Here is a 20,570-nt window from a genome sequence, read left to right on the forward strand (position 1 = left end):
ACAGCCGCTGAGCTCAGTGATTGACTGCAGCGGTGATGGGCGCTGTAATCGTGACATCACTGCAGCCAAAGACACAAAGAGTCGGAGAGCCGGCGTCAGACCGGGGGAGGATGAGCACTATATGGCGTTGTTACTTTACAAGCATCCAATCATTTGAGGATCATTGAAAGTGGAAAATCCCTTTAAGCGTTGACATTTCACAGAGACTCTGAGAAATGAGAGGGGGAATCTGGTTGCTATGGGAACCACACCATCAGGGCCTAACTATAAAGGGTGTAGGGGGGCCCAAGAGGGTCCATATAAGAAGACGACCACTATACACACCCATCATGCGGCGGACCCTGATGGAGAATTTTGGGGGGGTTACGCCTTTGCTCTCCACTTTTACACCAGTGTCGCAGGCCCCGGGCGAAAGAGTCTCAGTGGGCCCCGTTATCACATACCACGATTCATGATGCAGAGATACGGCGGAGAAATATATATATATATATATATATATATATATATATATATAGTACAATGCAAAGATTCCACTTCTTCCATTACATGAGTGATATCTATAGTAAATCCTACAGGGCATTACACATTATTCTATGACCCCTTATCTAAACAGCGCAAAGACAAAACGACTTGACACATTGACTCGGTGGATAACAATTGGCCACGACCTTTATTTACTTATTAAACCACATAACATTTAAGTGTAATCATATCAATTTATACATTTTATTTTAAAGCAAGTTCCAAACATTTACCAAACCGCAGCTCAGCCACAAGGCTCAAGCAACGTTAACCAATTACCTGTCCATCCAGATCCCTGGACGACTAACCCCACCAGGCCACCTTGCCTAACCCGGCAAGCATGGCCCCACCGCACCAAGGGCTATTTCAACCATCGCCTGTAAATTCAAATTGAAGATATCATTTCCAATATCAGACAGATGTACCAAATCGTTTCTAAACAGACCGTGGATTCCACCCTCTAAGTCAATGTGTCTGAATGAAAAGGAACCAAGTGACAGCAAAAATTTACACATAGACCTATTCAATCTCTTTCTAATCTTGTTACAGAAACTCAAATCGTTTGACTCAAACAATGAGGGTATGTGCACACGATCAGTAATCGCTGCGGATTGGACGCAGCGCACTTGCACTGCATACAATCCGCAGCGGCCAGATGTTACAGCATAGTGGATGGGATTTCAAGAAATCCCATGTCCACTATACGTTCCTGTTCTCCTGCAGATCACCTGCGGACACGGGGATGGGATGCATCTTTCCAGACCGCAGCATGTCAATTTCTCTTGCGGAGTCGCTAGTCTCCGCAAGAGAAATACTATCAGTGCAATGTACAGGATGCGGTGAATCCACATGGTTCAATGAACTCATGCGGATTCACCTGCGTGCGGCGCAGCATAAAGTATACTGCGTTCAAAGCGCTGACAGTACTGATCGTGTGCACGTACCCGAACTCTCTTGGGATGATTTCAGAAAAGATGATCTTCACTCCTGGGAATAAACTGCTGATTTTCTGCAGGTTTTTCATAAGAAAAAGGAGGTCCACTGTTACCAATTTCCCAATATCATTCCCTCCCCAGGTGCACTATTATAACATCCGGGTCTGGAAAAGTGTCACACATCAAAACTTGCTCAAGTAATCCATCCCATTTTTGCCCTCTGACATCCATCCACTACACTCTTACCCGCTCCGTAGGTAAAGACAAGTTAAGCCCATAACACCTCTCCTGAGCTCTTTGCTCCGCCTGTTATAGAAAGGTTAATGGTTTTCCTCTCTGCTCTATATTTCTTTACCTACTCTAGATTCCTGACCTTTCTCTATCTCATACTTTGTTTAAAGTTACCCCGTCTCACAGTCTCTGCTCAAGGATCTTATGCTTCTTATCTCATACTAGATGGTGGCCCGATTCTAACGCATCGGGTATTCTAGAATATGTATGCGGCAGACCGGGCGCAATCAGCAGAGCGGTGTTTAGATTTGGCGCCAAAATCGCTGATTGGTCGAGGCCGGCAACCGCGACCAATCAGCACAGCGGTGTTTAAATTTGGCGGCAATATCGGTGATTGGTCGCAGGCGGCCGCGACCAATCAGCAAGCCATGTTAGTGAGGACTGGAGAGCGTGTTTAAATTTGGCGCCAAAATCACTGATTGGTCGCGGCCGGCAGCGGTGTTTAAATTTGGCGGCAATAATGCTGATTAGTCGCGGCCGGCAATTTGGCGCCAACAATGCTGATTAATCGCGGCCAGCAACCGCGACCAATCAGCAGAGCGGGGTTTAAATTTGGCGGCAATAATGCTGATTAGTCGCGGCCGGCAATTTGGCGCCAACAATGCTGATTAGTCGCGGCTGTCAACCGCGACCAATCAGCAGAGCGGGGTTTAAATTTGGCGCCAAAATCGCTGATTGGTGGCGGCCGGCGGTTTGTGACCAGTCAGCAGAGCAGGGTTTAAATGTGGCGCCAAAATCGCTGATTGGTCGCGGCCGGCCACCGCGAACAATCAGCAGAGCGGTGTTTAAATTTGGGCCCAATACTGCTGATTGGTCGCGGCCGGCAACCGCGACCAATCAGCAGAGCGGGGTTTAAATTTGGCGCCAATAATGCTGATTAGTCGCGGCCGGCAACCGCGACCAATCAGCAGAGCGGGGTTTAAATTTTGCGCCAATACTGATGATTGGTCTCGTCGGTTGCCGGCTGCGACCAATCAGCAGAGCGGGGTTTAAATTTTGCGCCAATACTGCTAATTGGTCTCGGTTGCCAGCCGCGACCAATCAGCAGAGCGGGGTTTAAATTTGGCGCCAATACTGCTGATTGGTTTCGGTTGCCGGCCGAGACCAATCAGCAGAGCGGGGTTTAAATTTGACGCTAAAAATGCTGATTGGTCGCGGCGTGCGTCCGCGACCAATCAGCAGAGCGGGGTTTAAATTTGGCGCCAATAATGCTGATTGGTCGCGGCCGGCGACCGCGACCAATCAGCAGAGCGGTGTTTATATTTGGCGCCACAATCGCTGATAGGTCGCGACCGCGACCAATCAGCAGAGCGGCGTTTAAATTTGCCGCCCATATCGCTGATTGGTCGCGGGCGGCTGCTGCGGCCAATCAGCGACCAGTGTTACTGAGAATGGGGAGTGGCGTTGATGTGCGGGTACTTTCTGTGTGAGTAGCCGGGAGATGAATGTCTAGCGCCGGTCATCTCCCGGCTGCATCGCCGCTGACTTCCATGCGGCTACCGCCTCGACCAATCAGCACAGCGGTGTTTAACTTTTGAGCCAAGATCACTGATTGGTCGCGGCCGGAGAGCGCGACCAATCAGCGAATCGTATTGGTGAGGACCGGGGAGCGGAATCGTATTAGTGAGGACCGGGGAGCGGCGCTGCCTGTGCGGCTACTTCCGCTGCGAGAAGCTGGGAGATGAGCGACTGTTCGCAGCAGAAGTATCCCGACCCACAGCGCCGCTCCCCTGTCCTCCCTTGACACCCTAGCCGCATGGATGTCAGCGCCGCTGCCTGTGCGGCTACTTCCGCTGCGAGAAGTGGAGATGTACAGTTCTGAATTCCGTAGATGGGCAACGGATTCTAAATGGAATGACTCAGCCCTTACAAGCCAATTTTGTGAGGGGCTTACTGAAAGGTTGAAAGATCCTCTGGCAGTATATGAAACCCCTCAGTCCTTAGATGCTGCCATGTCTTGTCGGGTTATGTACCTCTGTCGGAGGATCGGTCTGGCGGTGAACCAGTGCGGGGGGAGGTGAAGGACCCCATGCAGTTAGGGGGTGCCTTTACATTATGCATTTCCCCGGAGATTCGCAAGAAAAAAGGCGCATGTTTTTTTCTGTGGGAAAAAGGGACATTTTATTGGGACCTGTCCTTAGATTCCTAAGCAAAAGGAGACTCGATTAACTCTTGGTAGTCCTGAGTTGGAAAAGCAAGGGGTGCATTTGTCGCCAACCTGCAGTTCCCAGTTTGTCCTGACAGCAGATGTGGTGCTAGAGAGCAAAACCGAGAAAATTTCTGTGTTTGACAGTGGAGCCGGAGTCAGCATGGTTAATGCTGAGTTTGTGAAAACTTATGGTCTTGCTTGCTGTACTTTAGCTAAGCCTATTCCCATCTTCGCCATCGACTCAGCGCCACTTGCACAGAAAGCATTTACTTAGATTGTACATTGTGTAAACCTGAGGGTGGGGTTGGTTCATTGTGAAATAATCCCTTGCTATTTCCTGGACAGTCTTCCCACCCCAATTGTTTTGGGTCTACCCTGGTGAAACATAATCTGTTGGTGGATTGGCAAACTGGGGAGATTATTGAATGGGGAGATTACTGACATGAGAACTGTTTAGATATTTTCCTTGCTACTGTCTCTACAGAAATATTACCTGCTTTTCTGTCTGGTTTTGAAGAAGTTTTTTCTGAGAGGGGGTGTCAGAATTTGCCTCCTCATCGTGCATATGACTTTCCTATTAACCACACCCCCGGAGCTAAACTACCGAAGTCCAGACTGTATAATCTTTCTGGCCCTGAGAGATAAGCCATGAAGGATTTCATTGCGGAAAGTCTGGAGAAGGGACACATTAGGCCATCATCTTTGCCTGTGGCGGCAGGGTTCTTCTTCGTGAAGAAAAAAGAAGGCAGTCTACGTCCCTGTTTAGACTGTCGGGAATTAAATCAAATAACCATCCGTGATCCATACCTTCTTCCTCTGATTCCAGATTTGTTCAGCCAGGTTGTAGGAGCTAAGGTATTCTCCAAGTTGGATTTAAGGGGAACCTACAATCTGGTTAGAATCAGAGAAGGGAACGAATGGAAAACAGTGTTCAATACCCCTAAAGGGCATTTCAAGAGTCTGGTTATGCCTTTCGGTTTGACCAATGCACCTGCGGTGTTCCAGCATTTCATAAATTATATTTTCCATCATTTGGTGGGGAGGTTTGTGGTGGTCTATCTTTATAATATTTTGATTTACTCACCTGATTTTGAGACACATTGGAGGCATGTTAAACAGGTGCTCCAGATATTAAGGGATAACAAACTCTATGCCAAACTATGTGTTTTCGCCGTTCAAGAGGTACAGTTTTTGGAGTACTTGTCATCTTCGGGTTTTCAGATGGATCCGAAGAAGATCCTTGCAGTCCTTGATTGGGACCGTCCCGAGAACCTGAAGGCCCTACAACATTTTCTTGACTTTAATAATTTTTACCGGAAATTCATACAAAATTACTCAGTAATCATGAAACCCCTTACCGACATGACTAGGAAGGGGTCTGATTTTTCCAAATGGTGGACGCCTCCCTTCAGGCTTTTTCTTCCTTAAGGAATTATTTTGAGACTGCACCTATACTCAGTCAACCCGATTTTTCCCAGCCCTTTATTGTGGAAGTTGATGCATCAGATGTGGGGGTTGGGGCTGTGCTGTCTCAGGGTCCGTCCCCTGGTAAATGGCATTTGTGCGCTTTCTTTTCTAAAAAATTGTCTTCGCCTGAGAGAAATTATGACGTGGGTAATAGGGAACTTTTGGCGATCAAATTGGCATTCGAAGATTGGCGACATTGATTGGAGGGGACTGTCCATACTATTACTGTTATTACTGACCATAAGAACCTGTCATATCTCCAGTCAGCTAAACGTCTCAACCCTTGGCAAGCCAGATGGTCCCTGTTTTTTATTAGGTCCAACTTTGTTGTCACTTTTCATCCAGGGGTCAAAAATGTCAAGGCTGATGCTTTGTCCCAGAGCTTCCCTGGTGGCGGTGACCATGAGAACCCTGCCCCAATATTACAGAAGGGGGTAGTCATTTCAGCATTATATGCTGAACTGGAGGGTGAGGTGTTGGAGGCTCAGGGGGACGCCCCTGCCTCCTGCCCTTCAGGAAGCTTATTTGTACCATCTAATCTGCGCACCAAAGTAATTAAGAAACATCGTAACTTTGTGCTTGCTGATCATCAAGGTGGCAACTGCAGACCTCCTTTCTCATCGTTTTTGGTGGCCGGGGTTGCATTGGGATGTAGTTGAACACGTGTCTGCTTGTAGTATTCGCGCGCGTTCTAAAGTATCACATACCCGTCCGTCTGGTACTCTTCTTCCCCTACCTATTCCTAGTAGGCCATGGACACACTTGTCCATGAATTTTATTACTGACCTACTGGTATCTGCAGGCAAAACTGTGGTTTTGTTTGGTGGTTGTAGATAGGTTCAGTAAAATGGTTCACTTATTCGCATTACTTCTGAATGCCAAGACTCTTGCTCAGGTGTTTATAAATGAGATCGTGAAGCTTCACGGGGTTCCCTCCGATGTAGTGTCAGATCGGGGGACCCAGTTTGTTTCCATGTTCTGGAAAGCATTCTGTTCTCGACTGGGTGGTGCATCTGTCCTTTTACTCTGCCTTCCATCCTCAGTCGAATGGGCAGACCGAGCGCAGTAATCAGAATTCGGAGATTTACCTCAGGTGTTTTGTCTCCGAAAACCAGGAGGATTGGGCATCTTACTTACCGCTGGCAGAATTTGCTATTAATAATTATCGCCAATAATCTACCAGCAGGTCACTTTTCTTTGGTGCATACGGTTTCCATCCACAGTTTGGTACTTTTAGTGGGGGAGAGGCTTCGCAAGTTCCCGAGGAGGAATGTGACGCTCACAGTCCTACCCTGGGAGATGGTGGTACTCGGAGCCGGGTCAGATGTTTGGGGGGTTGCAGTCATTGCCTGGACCCGTTCCGTGCCCAGGGCCGTCACAATAAAAGATTTAATGGGCTTTCAGGGTTTGGTGTTAATCGAGTGGATGTAATGACTACGCCACCTGTGGTTTCTGGTGATCCTCCACCAGCGCTGCGTTCAGTCCTCTGAGGCGGGATGTAGTGGCAGCAGAAGATGGTACTACTCCCCACAGGCGGAGCAGGGCCTCAGGGCAGAGAAGACGGATCAAGGGAGTAGTAGTAGGAGATGTGGTGCGGTGTAGTGCAAGTGCCGTGTTGTAATAAGGAACCGGAGGCAATAGATGTAGTCTTCCAAGCTTTACTCACGTTGTTAAAGTTCAGCTGCAAGGCTTCTCCTCGCTCCTCATGGCGCACTGCGGCCACCAGGAAGGGGTTCAGCACACTCCGGGTAGTTCGGGTGCGTGAATCAGGACCCCCTGCACCAGAGTGTTCCTAGACTTTCCACTAGGTCCTCTCCTGTCTGTATGTGGTGCGTGTTACAAGGCTGGGTCTCCCTCTGGACTATGCACAGAACTAGGGTACGGGTGGCGACTCCGCTCCGTTACGCGGTAGGATCCACTGAGCCTCCGGGCTTCTCCGACTAAGACTTAAAGTGACAGAGTCAGATACCGGGGGCCGGTACCCCTCTTGCAGCAGGAATCCCTCTGACTAGGCCAGAATAGTGAGGACAGGTGGCGTATGCCGCTCCGTCTGCATCCCCCTGGGATCCTTTTGCCTGTGGAGCTTGTCTCCTCTGCTCCCCTCCAGGCCTTCTTAGGTAGGGACCTTGACCGGGCAGAGACAGCCGTTAACTCTAGCCCGCTCCTCGCCTCAAGGCCAGAGAACGAGGACCGTGTATCTTCAATCAGCTGCCGGTTCACACAGAAGGCCACGTTCAGTGATGAAGATCACAATCAAAGACCATAAGCCCAAGATGGCCGTTTATTAAATATGAATTTTGTGGTGTAACCTAAAGTGCGTCCTCCACCCTCACCCACTACATGGTTCCCCCTATCTTTGGCCCCCCCCCATCTCCTCTTATCCCGGCAGGGGCAGCACCCTGGTGCCTTTAAGCCCCCCTCAGGTGGGAGAGATGTAGTATTGGATGGATGTGGTGGGGTCCTGAGAGGTGCTCCTTCCTTACCTCGGAGAGGAGATACCACACCTCGGTCTGAGGTGCAGTATCCCTGTGGCGAACCCTCAGGGGCGCCACAGGAACATTTTGCTTTGTCGCTCTCCTCGGTGTGGCAGGGGGTTCTGAGTAATTTGAAGATCATGGGAGACAGGTACAAATGTATGGCTGACAGGAAATGCTTGCCAGGTCCGGACCTGAGTGTGAATGACTTTGTGTGGTTGTCTACCAGGAATATCAAGTTGTAGGTCCCTTCCTGAAAGCTGGGACCTAGATTTATTGGTCCCTATAAAATAACCGCCGTCAATAAACAAGCAGCATTTCGTCTTGAGCTACAGTGGGGAAAAAAAGTATTTAGTCAGCCACCAATTGTGCAAGTTCTCCCATTTAAAAAGATGAGAGAGGCCTGTAATTGACATCATAGGTAAACATCAACTATGAGAAACAAAATGAGAAAACAAATCCTGAAAATCACATTGTCTGATTTGGAAAGAATTTTTTTTAAAATTTTGGTGGAAAATAAGTATTTGGTCACCTACAAAAGTTCATCTCAATACTTTGTTATATATCCTTTGTTGGCAATGACAGAGGTCAAATGTTTTCTGTAATTCTTCACAAAGTTGTCACACACTGTTTTTGGTATGTTGGCCCATTCCTCCATGCAGATCTCCTCTAGAGCATTGATGTTTTGGGGCTGTTGCTGGGCGACACAGACTTTCAACTCCCTCCAAATGTTTTCTATAGGGTTTAGACCTTGAGACTGGCTAGGCCACTCCAGGACCTTGAAATGCTTCTTACAAAGCCACTCCTTTGTTGCCCTGGGGGTGTGCTTGGGATCATTGTCATGCTGAAAGACCCAACCACGTTTCATCTTCAATGCCCTTGCTGATGGAAGGAGGTTTGCACTCAAAATCTCATGATACATGGCCCCATTCATTCTTTCATATACACGGATCAGTTGTCCTGGTCCCTTGGCAGAGAAACAGCCCCAAAGCATGATGTTGCCACCCCCATGCTTCACAGTAGGTATGGTGTTCTTTGGATTCAACTCAGCATTCTTTCTTCTCCAAACACGACGAGTTGTGTTTCTACCAAACAGTTCTACTTTGGTTTCATCTGACCATATGACATTCTCCCAATGCTCTTCTGGATCATCTAAATGCTCTCTAGCAAACTTCAGGTGGGCCCGGACATGTATTAGCTTGAGCAGGGGGACACGTCTGGCACTGCAGGATCTGAGTCCCTGGCGGAATAGTGTGTTACTGATGGTAGCCTGTGTAACGATGGTCCCAGCTCTATGCAGGTCATTTACTAGTTCCCCCCCCGGGTGGTTCTGGGCTTTTTGCTCACCGTTCTTGAGATTATTTTGACCCCACGGGGTGAGATCTTGTGTGGAGCCCCAGATCAAGGGAGGTTATCAGTAGTCTTGTATGTCTTTCATTTTCTAATTATTGCTCCCACAGTTGATTTCTTCACACCAGCTGCTTGCCTATTGCAGATTCAGTCTTCCCAGCCTGGTGCAGGGCTACAATTTTGTTTCTGGTGTCCATCGGCAGCTCTTTGGTCTTCACCATAGTGCAGTTTGGAGTGTGACTGTTTGAGGTTGTAGACGGGTGTCTTTTATACTGATAACAAGTTCAAACAGGTGGCAGTACTACAGGTAATGAGTGGAGGACAGAGGAGCCTCTTAAAGAATAAGTTACAGGTCTGTGAGAGCCAGAAATCTTGCTTGTTTGTAGGTGACCAAATACTTATTTTCCACCAAAATTTAAAAAAATTTTCTTTCCAAATCAGACAATGTGATTTTCAGGATTTGTTTTCTCATTTTGTCTCTCATAGTTGAGGTCTACCTATGATGTCAATTACAGGCCTCTCTCATCTTTTTAAGTGGGAGAACTTGCACAATTGGTGGCTGACTGAATACTTTTTTTCCCCACTGTACCTCAGGCCCTTAAGATCCACAATGTCTTTCACAGGTCTCTGCTCAAGAAATATGTAGAACCTATTGAGTCCTCTCCTCTACCACCTCCCCAATCATGGTTGATGGTACTTTGGAGTTTCAGATTTCGAGTATTGTAGAATCTCGTCTCCAGCATCGTTCCCTACAGTACTTGGTGCACTGGAAGGGTTATGGTCCAGACGAAAGGATGTGGGTTTCAGCATCAGAGGTGAATGCCCCCAGGTTGGTTCGTGCATTCCACACCTCTTATCTTGAGAAACCTGGTCCTGAGTGTTCGGAGGCCACTCATAGAAGGGGGGGTACTGTCACGGGTGTGTCAGGTGTAATAGATAGTCACTCTGGCGACCTCCCTCCTGCTACTGAATGACACACCCTTGCTTGGGAGTTAAAAACACTCAGTTTGCTCCAGGGAATCACCGATGTTACTTCTATGTACCTTTGTGCAGGATTGGAGCTCTAGAAGTTGGCTAGCTTCTAATCTGGTGCACTTGGAGGACACTTGGCGTTACTTCTCTGGTGTCTGCTCAAGCTAAGTTTATCCCCTTTATTCGTCTACCTTGTTGTCTTTAGTTTGTAGTGGGGCCTGACTAGTGCTCACCATTCCCCATCCCTATCTAGGGCCAAGCTCTAGGGACATACAGGGCTTAGGGTCCTGCTCGGTTATAGGTGTGGAACCTATATAGGGATGGTAGAGTAGGCAGGGTGATATTAGATCTGCCTAGGGGTCTCCACTCCCCCTTTCCCTAGTGTTTGGGTTTCCTCCCATTCTTCCCTTCGTGTTGCACTTAGTCTTTCTCACACCTTGCATGACATAAGTTCACATTACATATTACTTCCTAATATATAATTTATAACAGTTCAATTGCCAACTCCCAAGTTTTTTAATAACAGATACATCCAAACCCAGTCTAGCAGCATCTGTTGAAGCCCCAATTTGAAAGGAATGTGTTGAAAAATATTTGTGACCTAAACCTTAGTCAGATATACATTTATTCAAAATGCTCCTCAACTGAAACTGCGTCAAAGGTGTGTCAGCCTGGTGCAACAGCTAAAGCTCACCCCTACCGGCCGCATATTCAAATACTTTCTTGTTAAACATATTGGACATATATCCTCTTTCGGGAAACACATTAACTTCAGTCAATTACCTTTCCCTAACTGATCAGTTTTAGATTTAATGATATTAATTAAAATATAGCCTGGTCCTACTGATACGTGCTCAACTTTTAACCCTTCAACTCCCCACTTCCCTGTAGGCAACAACTCTCCAATTCTAAGGGCTCCTAAAAATAATAATGACGCCATTGTGGAAAAAAGCAAAGCTTCAAAAGCATTATAACAACAGGACTCAGCTGCTCTACATAAATCATGTAATATATCCGGGGTAATTGGACACCTATCATCTCTTACACAATGATCCTTTCTATACCCTTTTAGTACCTGTTTCACTATGAAATAACAATTTAATGGCCACTTCCCTGGTATTTTAAGAAAAAATGAAGTCCCAGCGAGGTTTTTTACTACTGTACTATGCGCCAACCATGTATCAAAAAATGACATGCAAAAGGACAAAGCCATCTTCTTCAAACTATTAAACATATCCCATCTCTTGTTATTACAAAAAGAAACCCATAAATCCCACGCAGCCAAATACCCTTTCCATGTTGATGCTTTGATTTTACGTTTGAACAGTTTCATAACGAGGACCAAATTAAGCCCCATAAATAATTCGGACACTGCACTCCTGTTGCTTTGGCCTCTGGCACAAGATTGAAGAATTTGCTGAACTGCAATCGAGAAAGTGAGTCTGCAATTACATTGGACTTGTTTTTGGGTTTGGGCTTCCTCCCCCTCTTTCCTTCATGTTGCACTTAGTCTTTCCCACACCTTGTGTGACACTGCCTTATCGACAACTGCGTCTCATCATCATCTACCTCCTTACACAAAATTTGCTATTCCCCACCGTCATCTTCTTGTGGGCATGGCTGCTCTTTTTTTTTGCCTCACTAAACAGCATCTCCTCTTGTCCCGCTTGGAACATGCAGGGTGAGAGGCCACAATCAAGAAATTATGTTGTAAAGCGCTCCTTGGAGTGTCCTGGTGTGGGATCACTGGGTCTCCTGGTACTCAACATAGTGGGAGGAAGGAGGATCAGGGTGAGGATTAAGTAATCCAGACTGTTGGCTGGTGAAACTGGACCGTGTGGAAGACTGGGTGGTGCTGGCAAGCATGCTGGAATCATTATCTGCCTTCCAACCGACCACCTGTTTGCACTGGTGTGGCTTCAGAAGTGATGTACCGTGTCTCCCTGCAAAGTGGCACAGGAAGCTCTGTGTTGTGCATGCGTGTGTTTCTTGTGCTCCAGGAAGTGCGTAGTCGCACTTGCTCCACGTCCTCGGCATCTGTGTGCACCGTGATCAGCACTTCCCCATCCCTTACCACACGCCTTAGGCGTTTTCTAATTGCTAGGTCTCTGGAAATCAAGTTTATTTTTAATAAAAAAAAAAATGGTCATCTGCAGCACCAGTATTGCAGTATTAGTTTAACCCCTTAACAACATTAGACGTACTAATACGCTTCTGTGCCCTGGGACTTAAGAGCCAGACCCATATTAGTACGTCATCGCGATCGCGCGCGCACACAGGCTGTGCGGGCGCAATCGCTGCCGGGTGTCAGCTGATTGTCACAGCTGACACCCGGTACTATGTGCAGGGAGCGGTCCTGCCCCTCTGCCAGCACATTAACCCCCGCAATGCTGCGATCTAAGTCGATCGCAGCATTGCGGTGGCAAGGGGAGGTGATCGCCGATACTCACCTCCTCTTCCGGCCTCCAGCGCTGTCTGCCGTGGCTTCCAGGATGTTGCCATGACGACCCGATGTCGTCATGACAACATCCGGGTCACCAGACAACAGGAAGATTGTTTGGACATGCGCAGTGCATCTCCAAACTAACTTCTCCCTGTCCAGCGCTGACAGCCTGCATGGCACAGGGATGGTGCTGCATTCCTGTGCCATGCAGGCGATCAGAATAAAAAAAGTGAAAGTCCCACAGTGGGACAGAGTAAAAAAGTGTAAAAACTGTCAGAAAGTGAAAAAAAAAATAAAAAAAAAATTGTAAAAATATAAAAAAAATAAATAAAAAAAATAATCCACCAAAAATAAAAATATAATGTACTCATCAATAAATATAATTATAAAAAAAACAAAAAAAAAAACAATAAAAGTACACATATTTTGTATCGCCGCGTCCGGAACAACCTGACCTATAAAACTGTCCCACTAGTTAACCCCTTCAGTGAACACGGTAAAAAAAAAAAAAAAAAAAAAACGAAGCAAAAAACAATGCTTTATCATCATACCGCCAAACAAAAAATGGAATAACACGCGATCAAAAAGACGAATATAAATAAAAATGGTACCGCTGAAAATGTCGTCTCGTCCCGCAAAAAACAAGCCACCATACAGCTCCATCAGCTGAAAAATAAAAAAGTTATAGCTCTCAGAATAAAGCTATGCTAAAAAATAATTTTTTCTATAAAATTGCTTTTATTATGTAAAAGTGCAAAACATAGAAAAACGATATAAATGTGGTACCGCAGTAAACGTACTGACCCGAAGAATAAAGCTGCCTTATCAATTTTACCACACGCGGAACAGAATAAAAAAAAAAAAAACAATTCCTGAATTGTTGGTTTTTGTTTATTCTGCCTCCCAAAAATCGGAAGAGAAAGCGATCAAAAAATGTCACGTGCCTGAAAATGGCACCAATAACAACGTCAACTCATCCCGCAAAAAAACAAGCCGTCACATGACTGTCTGCCAAAATCTGGAAAAAGTATAGCTCTCAAAAAATGGCGATGCAAAAACTAGATTTTACAAAAAATGCGTCTTTTAGTGTGTGACAGCTGTCAGTCATAAAAACCCCATATGATCCTGGTATCACTGTAATCGCACCGACCCGAAGAATAAAGTCTTCTAATCACTTATACCGCACGAGGAACGGCGTAAAAAATAAACTCTCGGGTTAGGGTTAGGGCTAGGGTTAGGGCTGGGTTTGGGGTTAGGGTTGTGATGGGGGTTGGGATTTTTTTCAAAAGTAAGAAAAAAAGATGACGATATGGCGACTAGTGTTGAGCGCAAGTGCTCGCTACTTGAGTTTACATCGGGTGCTCGGGTATGCATTGAGTATCGTGGGTATTTGAGTGACATGCTCGAGTCTCCGCCCCATATGCTTCGCGGCCAAAAAAACTTTGCGGGGATTGCCTGCCATGCACGAGTGATCCCCGCATGGTTTTTTTTGGGTGTCTAATAACCGTGAAACATGCGGGGCAGGGACTCGAGCATGTCACTCGAGCACACGCAGTACATGGTGCATACCTGAGTACCCGATGCAAACTCAAGTAGCGAGCACTTGCTCTCAAGACTAATGACAACTTAATCAATATGATGACCTAATGTTATCAAATTCTGTGTCGTACCTCTGGGTTCAAAATGTTCACTATACACCTTAATAAAATCATTGAGGGGTATAGTTTCCAAAATGGGGTCACTTGTGGGGGAGCTCCACTGTTTAGGCACATCAGGGGCTCTCCAAACGCGACATGGTGTCCGCTAACAAATTGAATGGAAAATCGGCTCAAATTGTTAGCGGACGCCATGTTGCGTTTGGAGAGCCCCTGCGTGCCTAAACATTGGAGCTCCCCCACAAGTGACCCCATTTTGGAAACTAGACCCCCCAAGGCACCAATCTAGATGCATAGTGAGCACTTGGAACCCCTAGATGCTTCACAAATTGATTCGTAAAAATGGAAAAGTATTTTTTTTCCCACTTTTTCATTTTATGAATCAATTTGTGAAGCACCTGGGGGTTCCAAGTGCTCACTATGCATCTAGATAGGTTACTTGGGGGGTCTAGTTTCCAAAATGGGGTCATTTGTGGGGGAGCTCCAATGTTTGGGCACACAGGGACTCTCCAAATGCAACATGGTGTCCGCTAACAAATTGAATGGAAAATCGGCTCAAATTGTTAGCAGACACCATGTTGCATTTGGAGAGTCCCTGTGTGCCCAAACATTGGAGCTCCCCCACAAGTGACCCCATTTTGGAAACTAGACCCCCCAAGGCACCAATCTAGATGCATAGTGAGCACTTGGAACCCCTAGGTGCTTCACAAATTGATTCGTAAAAATGAAAAAGTGAAAAAAAAAAAACACTTTTTCATTTTTACGAATCAATTTGTGAAGCACCTGGGGGTTCCAAGTGCTCACTATGCATCTAAATAGGTGCCTTGGGGGGGTCTAGTTTCCAAAATGGGGTCACTTGTGGGGGAGCTCCAATGTTTAGGCACATCAGGGGCTCTCCAAACGCAACATGGCGTCCGCTAATTATTCAAGCAAATTTTACAATCAAAAAGTCAAATGGCGCTCCTTTCCTTCCGAGCCCTGCTGTGCGCCCAAACAGTGTTTTTTCCCCACATATGGGGTATCTGCGTGCCCAGGGGAAATTGCACAACAAATTTTGGGGTCCATTTTTTCTTGTTACCCCTGTGAAAATAAAAAAAATTGGGTCTAAAGTAACATTTTTGTAAAAAAAGTTAAATGTTCATTTTTTTCTTCCACATTCCAAAAATTCCTGTGAAGCGCCTGAAGGGTTAATAAAGTTCTTGAATGTGGTTTTGAGCACCTTGAGCGGTGAAGTTTTAGAATGGTGTCACTTTTGGGTATTTTCTGTCATAAAGACCTCTCAAAGTGACTTCAAATGTGATGTGGTCCCTAAAAAAATGGTTTTGTAAATTTTGTTGGAAAAATGAGAAATCGCTGGTCAACTTTTAACCCTTATAGCTCCCTAACAAAAAAAAATTTTGGTTCCAAAATTGTACTGATGTAAAGTAGACATGTGGGAAATGTTATTTATTAAGTATTTTGTGTGACATATCTCTCTGATTTAAGGACATAAAAATTCAAAGTTTGAAAATTGCAAAATTTTCACCAACTTTCCGTTTTTTTCACAAATAAACGCAAGTGATATCGAAGAAATGTTACCACAATCATGAAGTACAATATGTCACAAAAAAACAATCTCAGAATCAGGGGGATCCGTTGAAGCGTTCCAGAGTAATTACCTCATAAAATGACAGTGGTCAGAATTGTAAAAATTGGCCTGGTCATTAACGTGCAAACCACCCTCGGGGGTTAAGGGGTTAATACCACCGTAATGTAACGCAAAGCACGTAATGCTCTATGGGTGACAAATTGAATCCAGAAAAAATTTTGTATGCTTTTTTGGAGTGTTAAATACCACCGAAATGTAACACAAAGCATGATAAACTGTGTGAATGACTATATAGTCAATTTTTTCACCCCCCTCAAAAAAATAATGTGGTCACATGCAGAAGGTATATATTTAGCAATGGACTGCAAAGCGCTAAGTCGTGCCTAGAGGCTGTGTTCTGCCACTCTCCCTGCTCCTGCAACTGCCCCTAGTCTAAATGCAGAATGTATCAGATACAAACAGCACAGCACAGGATTAGCCCTTGGAATGACAGTTAGTATGATGGCTCAGCATCAGCACCAGTATCCACACACAGTGTACATACAAGCCTGGATAATTGCTGTCTCCCTCCAATCACAACTGTCCCTGAGCTGTGCAATGGTATCAGTGTGCCGAGTGTCACAGCGCCTGTCCTTTTATAACCCCTGATGATGTAATGTGGCTAGCCAATCACAATAATGCCACTACCAAGATGGCTACAGCATTAGTGACTGGCAAGCAATCCCCACATGTTTATTGGCTGTGTAACAGGCGCCAAACATGTGGGGCGGGGATTCGAGCTTCAAATCCGAGCACCCAGATACTCGAGTGATATCCGAGTATCACTGAGCACATTTTCCTCATCCCTTCTGTATGTCTTCCCTTAGTTGTCTGGTTTGTGTATTCTTATACACTACAACTCCCCACTTCCCTGGGTGGGGGAGGGGACAGATAAGGGCTGATGTAGGAACTCACCAAGGCACGTGGCCCCGGCGTCTTCACAATCAGAAGTTATCAGGGGAGCAGGGATAGCTGGGGTGCCCCTAGCTTTAGATATAGGGAAGAAGCCCCTAGCCCAGGGATATTCTACAACAGAGACACGACACAATCCCCTCCATAGGCATTAACGAGGACATGTTGTTCTCTGGTTTCTATAAAAGACAGGGATTCTAGTATGTGCTTTTTTTGGTCTTCATAATCAGTACTGATTAGTTTTGGCGAAGATGTTTGTTTGACATCTGAACCAAAATAATAATTTACCATTAATAACTATGCAGGACTTTTGAGTATTAGATAGAGGGGAACATTTTTTATTGAGTAATTTGTAACATTGATGCTTGCTCTTTGGATTCCTTATTTGTATCTATTTATATTTGAATAATGCATTAATATTAATATTTGTATTACCTGTTTTTTCTTCATCATTGGGTTAATTGTATGTGTATTCTCTTGTTGATATGTATTTTGGATGCTTGAGGCTCTGCCCCCTCCTTTAGGTCATTTCCGGTGCTAGGTGTCAGCATGGGCCGCATGCCGAACATGTGTGGGATTCCCCCTTTCCCGCCTAATTTCCGGCGATGTGGCCATTTCCCAGTGGTGCATCTCAATGTTACATGCATACCTGCAGCCTGATATCCACACTATCTCCTCCCCGGTGGTGCGGTCTATTATGACACGCACGACCGGTGAGGCATTTACCGGAATTCTGCAGCGTTTCAGAATGGTACCGGGGTCTTGCCATTTCTGGCATTGCGGGTCAGTGTGACACGAATGCCGGATGTGTGTGGGACTTCCCCCACTCCCGCGTAATTACCGGCTAGGCGGTCACTTCCGGCTGTGCGCCTCAGCGTGACACGCACGCCGGCAGCTCGCAATCCATGGCATGTTCTCCCAAATGGTGCGGTCTATTATGACGCGCATGGCTGGGGAGACATCAATGTGGATTCTGCAATACTCGAGAAAGGGATTGGGGTTTATATACTGGGCAATGTATGCGAGGTATTGCTCACCCCTGACCCTATTCTGGTGCTGGTTTTCCTATTGGCTAGTTCTTTATTAATCAACAGGTGTTTACTTACTATTTATATCACCTATGACTGAACACTGACATTATACCCGAGGAAGCCACGGCGGTGGCCTAACGCGTAGGGCTTTACCTAGTGTCATCCTTTCCTTTCTCCCCTCCGTGAACATTGGTGGTTTGTATCACATATACAGTACAGACCAAAAGTTTGGACACACCTTCTCATTTAAAGATTGTTCTGTATTTTCATGACTTTGAAAATTGTACATTCACACTGAAGGCATCAAAACTATGAATTAACACATGTGGAATTATATACTGAACAAAAAAGTGTGAAACAACTGAAAATATGTCTTATATTCTAGGTTCTTCAAAGTAGCCACTTTTTGCTTTGATGACTGCTTTGCACACTCTTGGCATTCTCTTGATGAGCTTCAAGAGGTAGTCACCGGAAATGGTTTTCACTTCACAGGTGTGCCCTGTCAGGTTTAATAAGTGGGATTTCTTGCCTTATAAATGGGGTTGGGACCATCAGTTGTGTTGTGCAGAAGTCTGGTGGATACACAGCTGATAGTCCTACTGAATAGACTGTTAGAATTTGTATTATGGCAATAAAAAAGCAGCTAAGTAAAGAAAAGTGAGTGGCCATCATTACTTTAGGAAATGAAGGTCAGTCAGTGCGAAAAATTGGGAAAACTTTGAAAGTGTCCCCAAGTGCAGTTGCAAAGACCATCAAGCGCTACAAAGAAACTAGCTCACATGAGGACCGCCCCAGGAACGGAAGACCAAGAGTCACCTCTGCTTCTGAGGATAAGTTTATCCAAGTCACCAGCCTCAGAAATCTCAGGTTAACAGCAGCTCAGATTAGAGACCAGGTCAATGCCACACAGAGTTCTAGCAGCAGACACATCTCTACAACAACTGTTAAGAGGAGACTTTGTGCAGCAGGCCTTCATGGTAAAATAGCTGCTAGGAAACCACTGCTAAGGACAGGCAACAAGCAGAAGAGACTTGTTTGAGCTAAAGAACACAAGGAATGGACATTAGACCAGTGGAAATCTGTGCTTTGGTCTGATGAGTCCAAATTTGAGATCTTTGGTTCCAACCACCGTGTCTTTGTGCGACGCAGAAAAGGTGAACGGATGGACTCTACATGCCTGGTTCCCACTGTGAAGCATGGAGGAGGAGGTGTGATGGTGTGGGGGTGCTTTGCTGGTGACACTGTTGGGGATTTATTCAAAATTGAAGGCATACTGAACCAGCATAGCTTCCACAGCATCTTGCAGCGGCATGCTATTCCATCCAGTTTGTGTTTAGTTGGACCATCATTTATTTTTCAACAGGACAATGACCCCCCAAACATACCTCCAGGCTGTGTAAGGGCTATTTGACCAAGAAGGAGAGTGATGGGGTGCTACGCCAGATGACCTGGCCTCCACAGTCACCAGACATGAACCCAATCGAGATGGTATGGGGTGAGCTGGACCGCAGAGTGAAGGCAAAAGGGCCAACAAGTGCTAAGCATCTCTGGGAACTCCTTCAAGATTGTTGGAAGACCATTTCCGGTGACTACCCCTTGAACCTCATCAAGAGAATGCCAAGAGTGTGCAAAGCAGTCATCAAAGCAAAAGGTGGCTCCTTTGAAGAACCTAGAATATAAGACATATTTTCAGTTGTTTCACACTTTTTTGTTAAGTATATAATTCCACATGTGTTAATTCATAGTTTTGATGCCTTCAGTGTGAATGTACAATTTTCATAGTCATGAAAATACAGACAAAATTTTAAATGAGAAGGTGTGTCCAAACTTTTGGTCTGTACTGTATATGTCGACTAGACATTTGGTTGCTTCATTCTCTTTCCCTTTATTGGGTAGGATTAGAGTGTATCTCTTATAGGCTAGAATTGTAATATTTATTTATTTACTAGATGGTGGCCCGATTCTAACGCATCGGGTATTCTAGAATATGTATGCGACCGAGTGGGCGCAATTAGCAGAACGGTGTTTAAATTTGGCGCCAATCTGCAGAGCGTTGTTTCAAATTGGCGCCAATCTCGCTGATTGTTGGCGGCCGCGACCAATCAGCAGAGCGGGGTTTAAATTTGGCACCAAAATCGCGGATTGGTCGCGGCCGCCAGCCGCGACCAATCAGCAGAGCGTTGTTTAAATTTGGCGCCAATAATGCTGATTGGTCGCGACCGCGACCAATCAGCAGAGCAGCGTTTACATTTGCCGTCCATATCGCTGATTGGTCGCGGCCGGCCACCGCGACCAATCAGCAGAGCGGGGTTTAAATTTGGCGCCAATAATGCTGATTGGTCGCCGGCGACCACGACCAATCAGCAGAGCGGCGTTTAAATTTGCCGCCCATATCGCTGATTGGTCGCGGCCGGCCACCGCGACCAATCAGCAGAGCGGGGTTTAAATTTGGCGCCAATAATGTTGACTGGTCGCGGCCAGTGACCGCGACCAATCAGCAGAGTGGCATTTAAATTTGCCGCCCATATCGCTGATTGGTCGCGGCCTGCCACCGCGACCAATCAGCAGAGCGGGGTTTAAATGTGGCACCAATAATGCTGATTGGTCGCGGCCGGCCACCGCGACCAATCAGCAGAGAGGCGTTTAAATTTTCCTTCCATATCGCTGATTGGTCGCGGGCGTCGACCGCGACCAATCAGCGTCGTATTAGTGAGGACCGGGGAGCGGCGCTGCTTGTGCGGC

At 46.1% G+C, this 20,570-nt stretch overlaps 1 long non-coding RNA gene across 2 annotated transcripts in view; it reads left to right on the forward strand.

Moving 5' to 3' along the window:
- Positions 1-20,570, forward strand: part of LOC141164430 (uncharacterized) — an 82,556-nt gene that overhangs the window by 28,829 nt on the left and 33,157 nt on the right. The gene's annotated exons all lie outside the window — the stretch shown is intronic.

This window comes from Phyllobates terribilis, unplaced genomic scaffold (assembly GCF_046119375.1).
Source record: "Phyllobates terribilis strain yellow unplaced genomic scaffold, ASM4611937v1 Scaffold_10__3_contigs__length_209671492, whole genome shotgun sequence".
Taxonomy (NCBI): Eukaryota; Metazoa; Chordata; class Amphibia; order Anura; family Dendrobatidae; genus Phyllobates; species Phyllobates terribilis.